The 18206-nt window shown below is 39.1% G+C and overlaps 1 protein-coding gene across 1 annotated transcript in view; it reads right to left on the minus strand.

The window, feature by feature from the left end:
• MACROD2 (mono-ADP ribosylhydrolase 2) overlaps positions 1–18206 on the minus strand; it is an 890479-nt gene that overhangs the window by 298012 nt on the left and 574261 nt on the right.

Here is an 18206-nt window from a genome sequence, read left to right on the forward strand (position 1 = left end):
TGAGTCATCATACAAAAAAAAGGAATTCTTCTTTACTTAATCACACAGGAAAACATTATTCAAAACTAATGCTTACTTTATATTTAACCAGGGAATTAATTAGGGAATGGTGATTAAGAAAGGTGAGATCTAATGGAAAGAATACATCCTCCCCTCCCCTCTGAAAATACTTAAGTAAAATAAAGTAGGGAAGAATTATAGTCTCGTTCCTTCTCAAAACCACTACAATTTACATCCTGAAAAATACTTAGCTTTGTAGTTTGTACCTAATAAATCACAATGGGTCAGCTCTTTAAGGAAATGAGAAATGAAGTAGAAAAAAAACCCCTCCATACAGTTACAGAGCTCAGGCTGAAGTGGCAACAGATGCTCTAGCAATGAGAGAGACATAAAGGATGATTTTGTCCAGTTCAGCAAGAGATTTTAAAATTCACCACTGCTGAAGTTTCACATGTTAAGACATAATTCCTCCAAACAAGTGTTTTGGTTTTCATTCTCTTCCACAGCTTGAGCAACAGCAAATGATTTAAATACTCTAAATGGTCACAAGGAATGAGCAACAGCAAATGATTTAGATACTCTAAATGGTCACACGGAATGAGTAACAGCATTCAAGATTTCTCTCACTGGCCTCACAACTCTGTGCAAGGGGAAACAGACCTGCTACAGCTCTGAAATCCCACAGCTCCTTGGGCAACACCTCCGAAATCCCACGGTTCCTTAAGCAATACCACGCAGGGTGCCTACGGCAAGCAGCAACACTGCTGATGACTTCAGATCCCGATGCACGTGGCAAAGCCACCTGCCTGGGAGACCCTGGCCTAGGGTGGCTCTGCAGCCCCCGGGGCAGCAAAAGAACACCTCACACCAGCTCCCCCTGCATTGCTGCGGACTTAGCACCTGCAGAACGCAAAGATTATCAGAAGAGAAGATTAGGCAACTGCATTTTTGGCATTGCATGGCAGACTCTTGTTACGTCTGTTAATCTTCATTCACAGAGTACACTGCTCTGAACCTATTTAGCAAGCTTGAGATAGCAATTTGTGTGTTGTGCCTGTTTCTTAATATCTACTTTAAAATTACTGTGTAGATACACCGTAATCATTACCTTGCTTTCAGTTTCTGTCAGGCACCTGAAACATACCTGAACAGAGCTACAAGAGCATGTAAAATCCCATCAACCCCCTTCTGAACAATGGTCTGTGCCATAACTTAGATAAGGTCTGCTCTCTCCCTCATTCAGAGATGATCATAGCATATAATCAGCAGATGTAATTTCATAAAATGTGACAGTGCTTTTATTCATTCAGGAAAGGCCCGTGCCCGAGATCACATATCAAGTCTGTTTGCTCCTGGCTCTTAGGGAGACAATTTAGTCTAGATGCCAAGTTGAAATTACTGGCAGAGCAATAATAGGAAACTCACAGCACAGTTATGAACGTAGTAAAATATTTGACTTATGGACAAAATATCTTAAGGTTTCCAACCTTTTCTGTGCATAATATCATCTTAATTATATATCTGATTTCAATAAAAAATTCAGTTTCACAGTAGGAAACATTCATTCCTATTTTCACAATAAAACATTTCTCATCTTAATTTGTTGCTGGTAACTGCTATTTATTAACTTTTAATTTCTTTGCTACTGAAATAGCATGTTTGCTTTACTCTGGAGCTAATAAGAAATGCCACCCTAGCAGCACTCAAAACAGAAACAGCTCTGGAGTAAACCACAAGTAATAATAGCAAGAGCTTCCTACTACACTGCTGCCATCACCTAGAGAAAGAGGCCAAATTAAATCAGCTGTGTGAATACTGTAAGACTGAACTTGATTTAATTCCTGTTGGAGAGGATGTGGGCACTCAGCCTCTGGTACTTTTAATCTAATGTTTCTTTACTAAAGCTACAGAAGCAGTGCTAATTAGAATGAAATGTAATGCAGTTTCCCGAGGAAACTATATAATAGTCACCATGGAGAGGCCAAGTAGGACTACGATACATTTCAATAGGAGGAAACTGGGCATTTAAATACTTAAGGGCTAGCCTACGACAAGGGGTTCTAGCTCACGCTGAGCTGCAATGTATTAACTGTTATACACTAGACGAATACAATTGCTACGTCTACATGACCAGATGCCTCCTACTGCAGTCCTAATAATTGTTTCCACAGAGTAAGGACTTTCTTCAAATTAAGTGCACAGCATTCTGCACCGGCATTCCAGTGTAATTTCTGCCATGAGCAAGCCACATACAAGGCAAGCACTTTTCTTCCAGCGTTTAACACAGCCAAAAAAAATAATATCAAACACAAACCGAGCTTTCTCTGATTTCACAGCATTACCTCCTGAAGTGGACTAATACTCCTGTTTGAGAGCTGTTCCTTTATGCAACTTGCATTACTGCATCTTCATAAAAGAACTAAGAAAGTTTTTAGAATTCTTTCCTTTTTTACTAAAATGGCAAGTTGAAACAATTTTTATCTAATTGTTCAACAAAGGTAAAAGTTCTTAATACCTCTGAGTTGAAGGTAGTTAAATGTGCTACACACAAAACAACAACATAAGCTTCTTCAGCAAGTTAAACATTCCCTCAGAAAAAAAATGGCTATATACCTTATACTTTGACATTTTTCCTGGTCACAATCCTTGCTAGCTAGGGCCAGCAGAATATGTTGCATCTGAACAAACTTGAGAGTGTTAAAAAATACTACCATGCGCAGCATCTTGGTCTGGAGGAGCTGAGGAGCAGTAATAGAGCATCTGTGCAGCAAACGTGCTCCATGAATCCTCAGCATTCTGGAACTTATGGTACAGGCATTTTGCTAGAGGAGGAACAGATGACTGACACTGGGAAAAGATTTATTCAACAGGTAGCTTGCTCACACACTCCTTTCTCTTTGTCTGTTGTGGACTAAAAAAAGCAATTAATTTGCTTTCCACATTGAAAGACTATCCCTACAGAACCTTAGCAGCATTAAGAAATTACAGAAGTACTAACACCCACACCAAATAACAGCCCAAAGCTCAAAAAACCTATGTGCCAAAACACCCATGTCAGATAGGCAGAAACTTGACTTCTTGCTTTAATAGAATACCCTTCTCCTGCCACTCAGAGGACATGACCCAAAACTCAGCCAAGCTGTCCTCTCTTATAGTACCTCAGTTTATTTTTAAAGATGGATTTGAGATTTTTGTTTCTCAGCTTCCATAATTTATATCAAAATATTATAGTAAGATGAGATCCTCTGTGCAGTAGGCATTCTTGTCTTAAAAGTAGTACAGTGAGCACCTTTGCTAGATTGTTTGTCTTGCAGTTGGTGATTGCCTCATGAACTGAAGTGGCAGGTGAGTGGGCAGAGAGAAAATTGCTTGTTTAAGAGCAGCCCTGACAACACTGCTCTGCTGTGATTCACAAGGATGAATGCTAGAGGGACTCTGCAGAGGTAAAGCAGAGGGTTACAAGGTAAAGCTGCCTATGTTAGAACAAGTTCTGCTGTGTAGAGTTAAAATATAATATGGGACTTTTCACACCTTAAGTTCCCATGTGTGAATTTTTGAAAAGTTCACTGCAATGTACATACATATTTGTAATAACTTTGTAGAACATCACAGATTAATAATGTTCTGGTTTCCTTGGCACTTGACTACCTTTATGGCTTTTCCTGTTCATTTAAAAAAAATACATATATTTATTTCCTGCCTAAAGCCTGTGCTTTCTGCCAGAAAAAATAAAAACCAAAATTTTTAGGTAGCGTGCTATGAATACCTTTTAACATGCAACACCAAAAAGCTGTATCACATACATCATGGCATTATGAAATGCTATTATTAAGACCGTGGCACACTATGAAAGCAAAGTATCAGGTAAATCACAAAGTAAACTAAACTAATTTAAATGGCATCAGTTGTTTGAATAATAAATAATTTATTTTCACTACAAGATTTTATTATTTGAATCTAGAAGGTGGTAAAGAGGTGCAGTGGGGAATATAGTGGTGTACATTTATCACTTGCAGCATAACATCAAGGCGCTACAATGGTGGGTACATATAGGACCTCAGGCAGGAAATGGGAAGATGGGATAGAGCTCAGTGTGATTCAACAAAAGTTGTTTTTCATTTCCCTAGTTAGACTGGTGATGTGCGTTCTGTAGGCCTTAACCACCTCCAGGTACTGCTGACATTGTGAGATGAATTACAATTGTCAAGCTGGAATATGAAACAGCAGAGAAGGCACGGTCCTGGGTAAACTTTGAGAAAACCTTTCAGTTCTTACAGTGGCAGGAAGTGTTATGTAACCGTCAGTTGCACATGCTCCAGACGCGTTGTAATCATTATTTTCAATGTACAAGCAGAAGGATTCGAAACTGCAAACCCTTCAAGCTCATCCATGCCCATTCTGGCAGCACCAACATGTGCAGCAGGTATACGCAAAGTAGCACCAGGTGTGCACAACAGTACTACTCCCCAAGCATTTCCATATGACATTAACACCAGTACTCCCACACCCACTTCATCTCTGTTGTGCAGCCACTGACTTGTAGTTTGCAGCCACAACTAGAACCATCTACACCAACAGTTCAACAGGATAATGTTCTGCAGAGCTCAGGGACAGTGAGAGGGATGTAAGCATCCTAATTAGCCATCCCTGAGTCCAGCAACAAGCAGTGTGTGTTAGAACCAGCAAATTACTGTTCCTTTTCCCTTGCCATGACCATTAGTCTCCCCAATTTAATTTCTGTGAGCCTAAACAGTCTGAAACCAATTATAGCACCATTTTTCAGTGTGTATCAACTAACTTCAGCTATGCTGATACTGCTTGTTGATCAGTCAGAGCTCCTAAAAAGCCTGCGTCACTTAGATGTTTTCCAAAATAGCATGTCCTATAAAACTGCCTAACTCCAAAAAGCAAAATAAACCTATAAATTTCAGGGCTTATTGTACCTCTTAAGCTGTACAAAATATTCACAGGCTACGTACGTAATTGTACATGCTTAAAATACTAGCAGCATCACACATTCAGAGTCAAGTTTCATTGCTTTAACTAGATTAAACTTGTAAAACAAACCATTTTATAAACCACTAACTCTAATACTATCCATTTACCTTTTAGAAATCCTTATACTAGTACTTGGAAGAAAAATAAAAAGTTATGTTATTTCCTAGTGTTGTGGTTTGAGCTACAGCAGAATCAGTTTTGTTACTTCAGCTAAGTCTGGTTCAAGTAACCTAATTTTCTGAAAGGTAACTGCATGTTTTTCCTTCAGTGTTTCTGTCTAGAAGTGATAACGCTGGGCACTGGTATAAAGAAAAGCCAATACTTATTGCTAATCAAGGCCATCCTCAAGCTGGGGAGTGCCGTAAGTCATAGGGGATAAAAAAAAGTCACACCTGCAGGGAGAGGCAGACAAACAGGTGACCCCAAACTGACCACAGTATTCCATCCCATATACATCATATTCAGTATAAAACTGAGAGATCATAAGGGTCTACTTCTCTCTCTTCTCTGATAGCTGGCACCCAGTGAGGACCTCATCAGTTTGTCCCTGATCCTGGATCCATGTGTTCTGAATCCAGTTCCTGAGCTCAGCTCCCCACTAGCCTCAGACCCTTTCCCATGAGTCTGTTCTGCAGCACTTGTGGTGACATATAGTCATTGAGGGGTAGGGTCGTGATTTCATATGTTTGCATATATTTTACTATTTTCTTATTATTTCATTATTATCACTATTATATCATTGAAGCTGTGGTTTTAATTTCCAATCCCCACGTCTTTTTCTCTCAATTCCCTTTCCTCTGTCCCTGGGGGTGAGGGGAAAGGGAATGGTGAGCCTAGCTTCTCAGTTTTAGCTGCCAAAATTGGCTGGGACAGAGCTAAACTGTGACACCCAGTCAACCTACTGCCATAAATTCTATATTTGTTATCATTTTGACCTGTAATTTAATGAACAAAAAATTTAGCAAGTAACTATCATTCAAAGAAAACTTAATAATAGGAAACTGTAATGCAATGTCCTATACTAAAAATGAAGAGACAAAAATTAAGCGGAAGAATTGAAGATGAGAATGTTTAAATTCAGTTTTCATTACAGGTCATATCTGCATCTTTATTTATCTGTATTTAAAGAATGGTTAGAAATACTGGGCATGCAAGTGCCAGAAAAAGCTAGGGAAGTTTTCTAGTAGTAATACAAATGTCTGTCTGTTTTACATGCCTAAAAGTTTACATGCTTGCAAAGTGCAGTTCTCAAGGGATGCCGAAAGCTGAAAAAATGCTAGTCAAGCAACTACAGCTGAAGTTTAAGATTAAGACCCAATGTGAAACGTCCTTTCAGTATCATGGCTCAACGCTTCTGCATGCATATTCATTTACCAAAAGGTAAGTTAATATTGCACAATCAAAGGACAATTAGTTTAGAAAATTATACACAACAGTAATTAAATGTAAAATAAAAATCTAATGGCTAGGTGGCAAATGATTATTGAGACAGAGGACCTGTTGCAAATCTACTGAAAGCTGATTGAAGGACTCTTATTTAGTAAAAATGATTTGCAACAAGTGCACGGAAAACTTCATCATAATTCAGAAAAAAACAGAAAACCAAACAAAATGTGTGCCAGTTTTTGGAAGATCTCCATAAGTTTCCCCGGCTGATCACACTTAAAGGCTGCTCCAAATAAGTATTTACTACAAAGATTGCAGTTTTTCTCTAAGCCTATTTGTTTATCCAAAAGGGTAGTTATTGAAAGAGGCCACCAGAGAAGCTAAAAGAGCCAGAAGAACATCTTTAATATTTCCTGTTAACCAAACTAAATACATCAAGGGGCTGTGGGAGAGGCTCTTCCTTTGATGGCATATTTGCCACAAAAGCAGCAATGTTCTTGTTGACAAATTGCGCATGTCATGTCACACTATGAGTGGCAATTTTGTTTAAATTTTACTGAAATAATTAAAAATATCAACTAAAGAATATTCATTCAACAATGAGAATGTAGGAAAAAATACTGAGGAATCACTACCAACAATCACGAAATATTTTTAGCAGCTGTGTATTCTAACTTGATATGATTTTGAAATAGATTTTTGAAGACGTTGAAGCCAGCTGCTACAAAAACTAGGCAAGAGAGCAGAGCACTGTTGTACACATTAACTAAGAAGATTCACTGACAAATCTTACCAAATTTTTATTTTATAATTTTCAAATTTACTATCTTTCAGTGACTAAAAGTAATGACAGTTAGCTGAGCGCAGATTAAGACCTGGACTAAAAGCTGTTCAAATAATTTGATTTCCCCATGCATAAATTCACTTGTGGGGCAGAGGTTGTTTGGCCTTTTTCTAAACTATTTGCACACTAGTAGTTAGAATGAAAAGCTTATAGGGAACTACGGACTAACAATTTGGTACACATTTTAAAAATCATAAACCATTTATATTTAGAAATCCTCAGAAATGAAATTGTACATTTCAAATAATCACAGAACAGCTGACATAGTAAAGCGCCTCTAGAGACTGCCTTGTCTGGCCCATCTGCTCAGAGCAGGGCCACCTAAAGCCACCACCCAGGACCATAGCCAGTCAGGTTTGAATAGCTCCAAGGACAGAGACTCCACAAACTTTTGAGAGCAGCCTGTTCTGCTGTTTGACCAACCTCAGAGTAAATGAGTGATTTCTTGTGTTTAAAAGGGATTTGCTGTATTTCAGTTTGTAACTACTGCTTCTTGCCCATTCCATAAGCGCCACTGAGAAGAGGTGCTCGTCTTTACTCTTATTCATCAGGCATTTATACACATCGATAACACCTTGCTGAGCTTCCTCTTCTCCAAGCTGAACAGTCCCTCAGCACCTCCTTCTGTGAAATACAGTCCAAGCCTTTAATCATCTTTGTGGACCTTCACTGGAGTTGCTTTGTTATCTCTGTGCCTCTCTCATATTAGGGAGCCCAGAGTTTGAGCAGAGGGGAAGGATCATCTCCCTTGATGGCATCAGCCTTCCTAACACTGCCCAAGATGTCTGGTGGCATTCTTTGCCTCAAGGATGCGTAGTTGGCTCATGGTCTGCTTATTGCTCACTGGGAGCCCCAGGATGGCCTCTGCAGAACTGCGTTCCATCTGGTCACCTCCCAGCATGTACTAGTGCACAAGGTATTGTTGCCAGGGGCTGGACTTCATACATACCTCTGCTGAACTTCATGAGGTCCCCTCTATCCAATTCTCCAGCCTGTCAGGGCACCTCTGAAAAGCGGGGCATATTAGCTGCTCTTCTCCACTTTGTACTGTCTGAAAACTCCCTGGAGCACTTTCTGTCCTATCATCGAAGTCACTAATGAAGACCTTTAATGGTGTTGGCCCTACTATCATCCCCTGGGGTACATTAATAGTGACTGGCCTCCAGCTGGACTTTGCACCACTGACCACAACCCTTTAATCCTGGAAGCTCAGCCAGTTTTCAGTCCACCCCTTGCACAGCAAAAAATAGAGACAGAAACATAATCGTTGGGTTCATATGACATCATCTGCCTAGGATGTTCAGAAGCTATTGCAGTTGAAATACCAATTAAAGCAGCAAAAGCACAGATGAACATGAGGAAAGAATAAAACATCAAATGAGAACTTTTTCTTTCTCTGCCAGCCCACGCAAAACCAGGCTTGAAACGAATGGCACACTGATTTTGAACTACATCTATGATGTGCTTTTAGCCCCAGCAGAGAACAGTTATGAGTTTCCTTCATGCCAAAGAGCAAAAATTAAAAATCCCCTTGCTTTTTTTCTAAAAGACAAAGAGACATTCACCTATGCACCTTGTATTGCATCAGCCTCTTGGCACTGCAGAACACAGAGCGGTTGCTAGGTTTGCCTCCAGACTCCCTGAACTAAGAGTGTCTAATCATTTTGCAAAGAAAAGCTTGAATATGCAACTTCCTTCACAAGAACAACACAGACACAGCCCTTATGACTTCTTGTGCATGAAGGAGATTGGCTATTTTCAGAAAACTAATAATATTGTTTAATCATACTCACTTCAGAAAAACCTGTTGTATGAAGGGGTTCCAATTCTTTAGCCTCAGAGCCCATCTTCACAGCAGCGTTCGGACATCTCACCCTCACTGGCATATTTCTACTCACAAGATCCTGCAAGATTCACTGACCTCACCTTACATGTGAACTACTGAAGGAAAGCTAGGATCCAGCTTTACCTCAGTTAAGCCATCTCTGGTCTAAGGGTCTCTCTACAGTTAATAAAGAGGGTAATTCAGCTGTTTCAGGTCAAATGAATGGCTCTCGTGAGGAACTGCTGACTACAGAGTGAAGTTAGATTTAGCTAAAATTAGGTGAAACAAATCTCCCCCTGAGCACAGGAAATCATACATGTTTGCCAGAAAGCACAGTCAGGAACTCTCTTTCTCTTGAGTCCTAACCACAGGAATATGCCTTCCATTGATTCAATACAAAATTATTTTTAATGAAAAATGATGGGCCAGACTTCTCCAACTTCATGAGATCATCCTGTTTAGTAGTCAGCCTCGTGGGTGTGATGGCAAAGGAAAGCTTAAGATGGTCTAGGAAAAAGTCTGTTTGGCACAATTCTGCCTCAGACAGAAACACACACGCCAGCACTGAGCAGGCACCGCTAGGCCAGTCAATACAGTCCGTTTCTCAAAAAGGGCAATTAAGAACAACCAGCATCCTTGGTCTTGTGCGCTGGTCTCATTTCCAGGTGCACAGCTGTGAAAATACAATTTTCTGGCCCCAGTGCAGGCTCCTGGTAGTCCAGAGTGATTTTCACCCCAGGGGATGCAAAGGGGATGCTCAGAAGATGACAGACATTGCAAGCTTAACCTGAGCCCACACAAGATGGTAGGAGAGGACACACCTAAAGCAGCCTTAGCATTTCCAGCATGTATGTTGTTATACTTACTAATACATCCTTAACAAGCTCAAATGTGGTCTGTGAAGGGAGATATTCAGCTACAAAAGTATTTACCGACTACAGTGACACTAAGTACTCCATCCTTAACACCAGGTTAGTCTGTCCATACTGCTTCACCTAAACCGTCATAGCCAAGGAAACACTACTGCAACTTCTACTCTGGTCTGATTCAGAACTAAGCCAACCTTGCAAGAAAAAGCCATTAAATGACACTAATGCAATATTGAGATCATTCTCTGACAACCAAGAATAATGAGGTAAATTAAGGGCAGATGGAGGTTGAGGCTTTCCTCTAAATGTCCTTAATTTTGTAGGTTTTAGACATACAGTCTCCTGAACTTTAGCACAATTTCAGTTTTACTATTTGTGATATTTATGGCTCCCACTTAATATAAGTAATATGTAATTTTAATGCAGGTCTAACAGTTCCAACTGCCATTGACACAGATTGTAAAATGAAAAAGGGAGGATACCTTGTTGAATGAGATGCTATTTTATTTCCTCTTCCTGCCATCTTAGCCACTGTGATACAGTGGGTTAATGTCTTATTTGGATTCCAACTTTGTCAACACATCAAGATGCTCCCAGGTGAAGAGGAGCAGGGCTATACAATTGATCTCCCCTAACCTGTAACGTCTGTGTCACTCTGGTCCAGGGTACGCGACTGAAATGCGTGTTTCTTTTTGAGAGAGGTAAGAGAGCTGCTGATTGCCTTGAAGAAGTACATGATGATGAAAGGTATGAGACAGGAGCAGACCTTGGGAAATGTCAAGGGAGAGCACAGTCCAAATTGCCTTATTTATCCAGAATAAATAACAGCAGTTGTGGATTACGCGACTGTAATTCTGTTGAAGACGTCTGGTAACATAAATCACGATAAAGATGACTTTAAGACTCTTTTTAAAGACCAAGAAGGTTATTTGTATTTTTTAACTTTTCTGCTGTTCCCAGGCATAGTCTTTATGCATCTTTCTATAGCTATTGTTAGCCCCCTCAATGCAGTAGTCTTCCCCCCCTCCCTATTTATCCTCTGCTGTCACCCCACTCAGGCTTTTTCCTTTCTGTCCTTCCAACCCACCCTAGATGACAGAATACTTCCATCCACCTGGTTCTGAATTCACAGCTTCCATTATCACTTCCCTTACAGCTGTGATACATCTGCTTTCAGATCTCCTTTATGATTTTTGCCAAGGCACTTCCCTCTTTCAGCATCGCTGGAGTGCCTGTTCAAGGAGAGCAGCAGCTACAGGAACCTTGTCACCATCTGTATCTCAATTCAGAGACATTGCAGGCAGTGAGAAAACCTCAGCTTCCAAATCCTATATTTCTACCATTTTTCCTCTTTCAAACTGTTGTCGAATGGCACAAACAAGTAACTTAACCTGCACCACTATCGTCAAAAACTGGTCCACAACTTTGGGTGACTCATTTCTGAAACAGGCTGTTGGTTCAGAAAATGGAAAATGACACACTATCCAAAGGAAGGTTTTGGAAGAATCAGTGGCAGTGTGTTCAACAGAACACTCAGAAAATGAGTCCTGAAGAAAGGCCCATCCAGGTTTGCAGGTTCCAACATGTTTTCTTATTCTGAGTAACACAAACAGTGTTTCCACCAAGTTGAATAAATCTGCATAACACTTTGCTTGGCATCAGTACATACGTTGGGATACTTCTCAGTAGTACTTTAACATTAATGCAAGAAAGGTCATCACACACACTGGAAAAGTAAAAAAAATGGAGAAAATATGCAAATTTTCTCTAAGTTCTTCCAACTTTCACTCTCTTACAGATATTTATTCTTTCTCTCAATAGGCTTTGCTGCAAAAATACAAGGTTAACAATTTTAAATGGAAGTGTGACTTCAGCTTTCTGTGTCCTCCTGTTAAATACAATGATCCAGACAGATTTTTGTATTGGATTGAAGTAACACTTAGTGTCTTGTCAAATTCTTCCTATTTTCAAATGTTTTGTATGGAAATAACTGTTATGTATATTTTCCAAAGAGCAGAAGTGCCAAAACTGGAAAAAAGACAAAGTTTTCTCTTGTTTTAAGTATGTATTTCCCACATGAAGAAAACTGCACAGACTAATCAAAATGGAATGGAAAAATATAGCTATAACTTCAATTTTCCTGGCTCACTTGCCCCCGGATGCCCTTTTCATTTTTATTTAAGAAAAAGCATATTGAGATCCTTGTGCTGTTGTTTTGAATTGTTTTTTCTTAAAGGAAAGACAGAAATGAAAAGTTCTAAACCAGAAAACCAAGGAGACATTATTATTCAAGAAATGTTATAAAAATCAACCACTTGCATTACTAGTACTTTATCATTCATGCAAATCATATTGTGTGAGAGACAAAAGCCACATCTTTAAACAGCTATGTATGACAAATATATACACCGTCTGGAGAACAAATTTGGCACAAAAGGTGGCAGGAAAGAGGGAATGGACAATGGACACAGATCCCAACAAAAAAGAAAACACACTAAAAAAACCAAAGCAGCAAGCAAAATGAATGAATGAAGACCTTGTATCTGTGAATAGTAAAGGTTTAAGACATTGTTTTTATAATTCCTTGTTTTCAAGCACTTTGAAGAGAATTAAGAAATAACTCAAAAGTTTCGTACCACATGCTATGGTAAGGACTGTCTAAAAGAAACAAGGAAATGTTAGTACTAAGGCCCCAGTTCTTTCTGTCATTCCTCCAAGCTCCCATTGATTTCAGAGCGAGTTCTGTACATGCAGCGACTCTAAAAGCGGGTTATAATTGCTTGTGTTTGCAGACTGATGCAAAAGCATTAACACTGAGAAATTTCCGTTTGTGCTAATGGGATCTGTATGGCCAATGATACTTGTTTTTCTTCCTGAGTATATTCCCCTGGTTCTTGTTCTTTGGAGATCTGCTTCAACGGAACACTTCTGTCTTACATTAAATACAGTTACGAAATTCATAACTAAACAGCACTTGAAACCATATTGTTTAATCTATGACTTTTCCTCTGACAAGTGTGAAAACGCGTGCAATATGACAGAAGGTTTGCTATAGTAATTGCATGTTGTGATTGAACGATAGAGTAACAACCACAGAAATAACTGTCTTGCTGAAATTGCCGCAGAAGGTAAGTTGCTCCTGTACAGTTTTAACTTACGCACCATCTGCTTTGCCAGTCCTTTAAATGTTCCTTTAACTAGTTAGGGGATTTTGTTGTTGTTCATATAGGCATTGCTGCATTTTCTCTGACCTTTGGAAAGAGTGTCTCTTTGTCCCTTTCTGTCCCTCTCTGCCTCTCTTCCCTCAAGCCCTGCACTCCCCACCTGGGACTCATTCATCCACCACCCACATCTGACAGACCTACCACTCATGTCTTCTGCATTGTTGGCACGTTACGGAGAAAAGAAGATACTATATAAGGACAAAATGTGTAGGCCCTTTTGAATATATTTCCAGTAGATGGAGACACATCCACAAAGTGTTTATTTCCCTCAAAGCTGACATTATTAACCATCAGTTCAAGAATAAAGTAATATTCCAAAATTACACTATTAGTGCCCTGTTGCTTTATGACAAAGAAACCCATGTGCAAGAGCCATGTATAGGCTCTTCTTTCACAAACATATTGAATACCTGTGTCATAATATTTTAAATATTTGACAGATCTTTACTACTCCTGAAAAACACTTTTTTTTGTAACTCAGCGTCCTATCTGATAGCAGTATTCACATCATTCACCCCTCCCAACCCAAAAATATCATCTCTTCCTGGCCACATCTCAAGAGCTGAGAATTTTATTACCCTTTCCAGCCAGCACTGTTTTCAAGAAGTTGTCCAAAAGCACTCTCAGAATTTTATTTTCCCCAAGGAGTCACAACTAATTAAGAGCCCACCCTTGTTTTAGTAATTTACACAATTCCATTGTGGATTCTTCCATTTTTATGTAACATCTTTGACGTTTATATATAATGTCAGTCATTCTGAGTCATCAGCAAATTATAGCCCTCTTTACTGCACTGCTGGAAATGCTGTTAAATATATGGAGCAAAACTGGTCCTGACACTTCTCCCCCCTAATACTACTGTTAACCTCTTTCATCAGGAGAATGGATTTTTTTATTCTTCGTATTAATTTCTCATTGGCTAATTGATTTTTACTCTGTAAATTCCAAAGGCTATCAACTTCACTCTCATAAAATGCTTTCTTGTCTACTTTCAATAAACAACTCTGCTTATTTTCTCAACACGCCTGGAAAGAAAAGGAGGTTGTCGTTGCAGCACAAGCCTTCCTAGTCTGGTTGGTTCTAGCAAGAAAGCACGAGATTATCTCTGTGGCTACCAGACAAGCCAGTCAAGACTTCTATCCTTAGCTCTGTGAAGTGGGGCACACACTGACCAGGACAGATAGGTAGAGCTAGGCAAAAATAGCAACACTAAGCACATGTTGGGGGAAGGGGAAGGGAAAGGGAGGCAAATACACATAAACATTTCTGTCAAGTTTTGACCTATTCTAATAATAAATGAGAAAAATAGCTTGAACACTACATGTTATTTGGCAGCGGTCCCTGACCTTTGTTAGTCCGTACACTGCAAGCAACATCAGCCTTTGCCTCCCTTTGCACCTGAACCACTGTGACTGCAACACTGGCTTCAGTCTGCTCAATCCTGTGGCCACAGAATGGACTGGCTACAGAAGAGCACTGGTAAAGGTCTTTGGCTTTCCTCCTAAGAAAAGGTTTTATTTTATAAATGTTATGACAGTAAGCATTGCTCAGAAAAGTAGTGGCACGATGATTAATGCTATACCAAAATACTGTGTTTTAAGCTGTACATGAAGCATATTCGAGGTAATTCGGCTGACTACCAACTAAGTACCACAACCGAGGCACAAAGCTGTCTCACTTTTTTTTTTTCTTTTCTCCTTCAAATCATTCCTTAAAATCCAGGGTTACATTACATCAGCATCTAAAAAGTTGACAAAATGTAACCTGATGTTATGCTGGGCCTACTTCAAACCATGACAGCTAACACTAACTCTTCAGTGGGCTCCTGATCTATAAGCAGGGCTCTTAAATAAACCAGCAATAAAAAAGCATCAGCTGTGACTGATTTGGTCTCTTCAACGGCTGGGGTCAGTCAAGACAATCCATAAATTCTTTATGGACTAAAAACCAGATCATTAAAATATACAGAGTAAGCTAAACCTACTTTAATATAACTCAGGATTTTGGCTGCCACTTCACTCATAATTAACATCAACATTAATATGTTTTACTATGTTAGAACAAGTACAGCCCTAAGTCTAGCATTATGACATGGAAGAGGAAGTGGCCCACTCCATAATGTGAAGCAAAGAAAAAAAAAACATGTGTGATCTGACAAATTATAGTCATTTCTTCCAGTGTCCAACCCTGCAGCTCCTTTGTTAGGTCCAGCATCTTGAGAGTTTCTGGGAGGTGGCTGTGTCACTGTTCAGGATACCAAAGGGTCAATTACAGATACCTGTAACAGACTGATATTTTCAGAAAAACCTCATCTGGTAATTGTAATAGTCTGCCCAACTAAGGAAAGCTGGGGGGTGAGAGAGGGTAGAAGGAGAATGCCCATGAGGTTACTAGTCTTGCTAAGAACACTTGTCAGACCAGACAGATTTAGAGAGCATTTGGCTGCAATCACAGACACCTTAAACGATAAATGCATCCGGTATTTCATTTTAATGCAAACACTCAAAGAACAAACAGGTAACAAACCCAATTCATAAAACACCTCCTGCAGCACCTCCTGCAGAATAATTTATCTTGTTACATGTGTGTACAAATAAGAAGAGATAGAGGGAGAGGGTCCATTCCCACCTCAAAAGTTTTAGGAAGGTCCCAGGAAGAAAGAGACACTCCTTTATTAGAAGCACGCAAAGGAAAAGGAGACTTGTTTCAAGTTTTACTTGTTTCCCTGTGCAAACTCACTTCAGTATGAACTACATAATTTCCTGTTTAACTATCATAAAAGTTTATACTCTCAAAATGTCATTAATTATTGTGAAATTCCATAACCCAGAGTATTTGATACCATTAAGAAGAAGCAAATAACACTGAATGTACACCAGCCATACACTTACTAAGTTATATTCTGACCATCTTACTCCTGGTGATATGCAAATATAGCTGAACTATTGCCTTATGCAACTGAAGTTGCCAAAGTTCTTAATGATTTCAGTTATTTCAGAACAGTTTGAACTTCCTAGAGTGTCTGCTATGTTTTTCTCCACATGCCCGTTATACAAAGAATGAGCCTGAGAGTCTGCTTATGCCTAAACATTTATGGATCAATTTGCAAAGGTAGTCCTTGCTCTCTAGAAGTTGATGGGAGGAGTAATTTGTTCTTTCTTTGAACCATTAATGCAAAGCTGAGCCCACAGTGCCCACGGACCAGGCCAACACTCCCCACGGTTTTGCAAACATGACAGCTGGTTGAACTTACCCAGCATTGCAAATTCTCCTGTGCAGTTTCAAGGCACCTCCAAAGACATGCAAGCAATTTCCATGAAAAAAATAATACAAGACCTTACTAAGGTAACTAACAGATTCTCCTGATAATTTTAAGTTAATTCTCAAGAAGTGAATTAAATGCAAAATGGAACGGCCAAAACTTATAGTTTCACTATTTTTTCCTTATTGTCATGAAGTAACTACTCCCAAATAAGACAGATGATATACATTACCACAGATTTAGTAGATGGTTGCGCATAAAACTGATTTATTTTTTTTTTGTCTAAGTATCATCTTTAAGTCCCAAATCTACTTTAACAATGGAAGAAACTTTACTGCCCATGAATAATACAGCAGGACTTCAATGCTTTTCTGTTACAAAATAATTTACCTCACTTCATGAAGGCCAGTAAGGTCCATTCTTTTGTATTACAAGCCAAAAAAGGACAATGTTTACCTATTCTGTTCCTAATTACTTAGATGCAAAAGGAAAATAGTAAATAAATTTTATTCCACAAAAGGCTTATAGACAATCCTTTTCACCCCAACGCAGATGCCACACTTTGCCATGAAATCCATATGTAATTATTTAAATCCCATACTGAGGCTATGAATCACTATTATTAACTAGAATAAGACAACACTTTGACTCAAAAAAACCCAAAAAAGCTGGGGGTGCAGATGGATGGCATTCCCAGTACACATATCTCCTTATATTGAGGCTGGTTTGTGTTGAAGCTTAAGCATTCAAGTTTTGCACTATTTGTTTTTATGTAGTAGAAACAGTGATTTGCTCAAATAAAAATAACAGGAGTGCACGTTTCTCTGTAATTGTTCCTGTTTTGGGGACTAAGTCAATTTTGTCACATGTGAGATTGTCCACAGCTGCACCTACACAGTGTATTCACTTTCTGACACCATTGAAACATTTTACTTCAGCTGCTTTTGTGTCAATACCACGTTCATTTCAGATATGCTGAACAGACAGAGGCAGTTTATCCACAGAAAACATGGTTTTCAGTCTCTCCAATATATTCACTTCTTTCCTGACAAAACAATTCAGGAAGAAACTAAGTTGAAAGTGGATTATGCAAACAATGTGAAAATTGATTTCTTTTAAGCATTGTTCTATATTCAAGCAAAACATAAAGACAGGCAGTTAATATTTTTTAAAACACAATGGGATAATGAACACACCAAACTTGTTGGGCATTTGGAAACCCTACAGAATAAAAAGCACTCAAAAGCCACTGCCTGAAGTAGTTCCAGCAGAGGTGCACCAGTACAGGCATTGCTTACCTTGTTCCAACCCAGATGCCAAAAAAATCTGAACCTGACCCAATACATAGTCCTTGACTAGGTCATTATCTTTCACTACTTAAGAAAAATGTATTTCAGGTGCTACCAGAACTGCAGCAATAGGTGTAGGTGAATGTCCATAACTGAGGAACAATTTCCCAGTGAACTACTGTCGCAAGTATTCTCTTATTGAAGGTGGGGTTGGGGTAGAGACGGGAAGTCAACATTTCCAAGGAATTAAACATTACAAATATGCCATTCAAATGAACGTATCTACAGCATATAATGATAAGAGTTGTTATTTGCCCTGTAAAATCTTCAAGCCCTGGGAAGGCTGCCACAAATTCTCGACTAAGCCGATTTCTCCATCAAGGAACTATTTACATATAAACAGGCTTTGCTATAAAAGTATGCCATGACATTAAAGATAGAGGAAGAAACAAGTGTTGGAGAGACTGTTTCCAAACACAAATGTATCTGAAGCTTGCAAAGCATTTCCT

The sequence above is a fragment of the Phaenicophaeus curvirostris genome, chromosome 2, assembly GCF_032191515.1.
Source record: "Phaenicophaeus curvirostris isolate KB17595 chromosome 2, BPBGC_Pcur_1.0, whole genome shotgun sequence".
In the NCBI taxonomy this organism is placed as follows: Eukaryota; Metazoa; Chordata; class Aves; order Cuculiformes; family Cuculidae; genus Phaenicophaeus; species Phaenicophaeus curvirostris.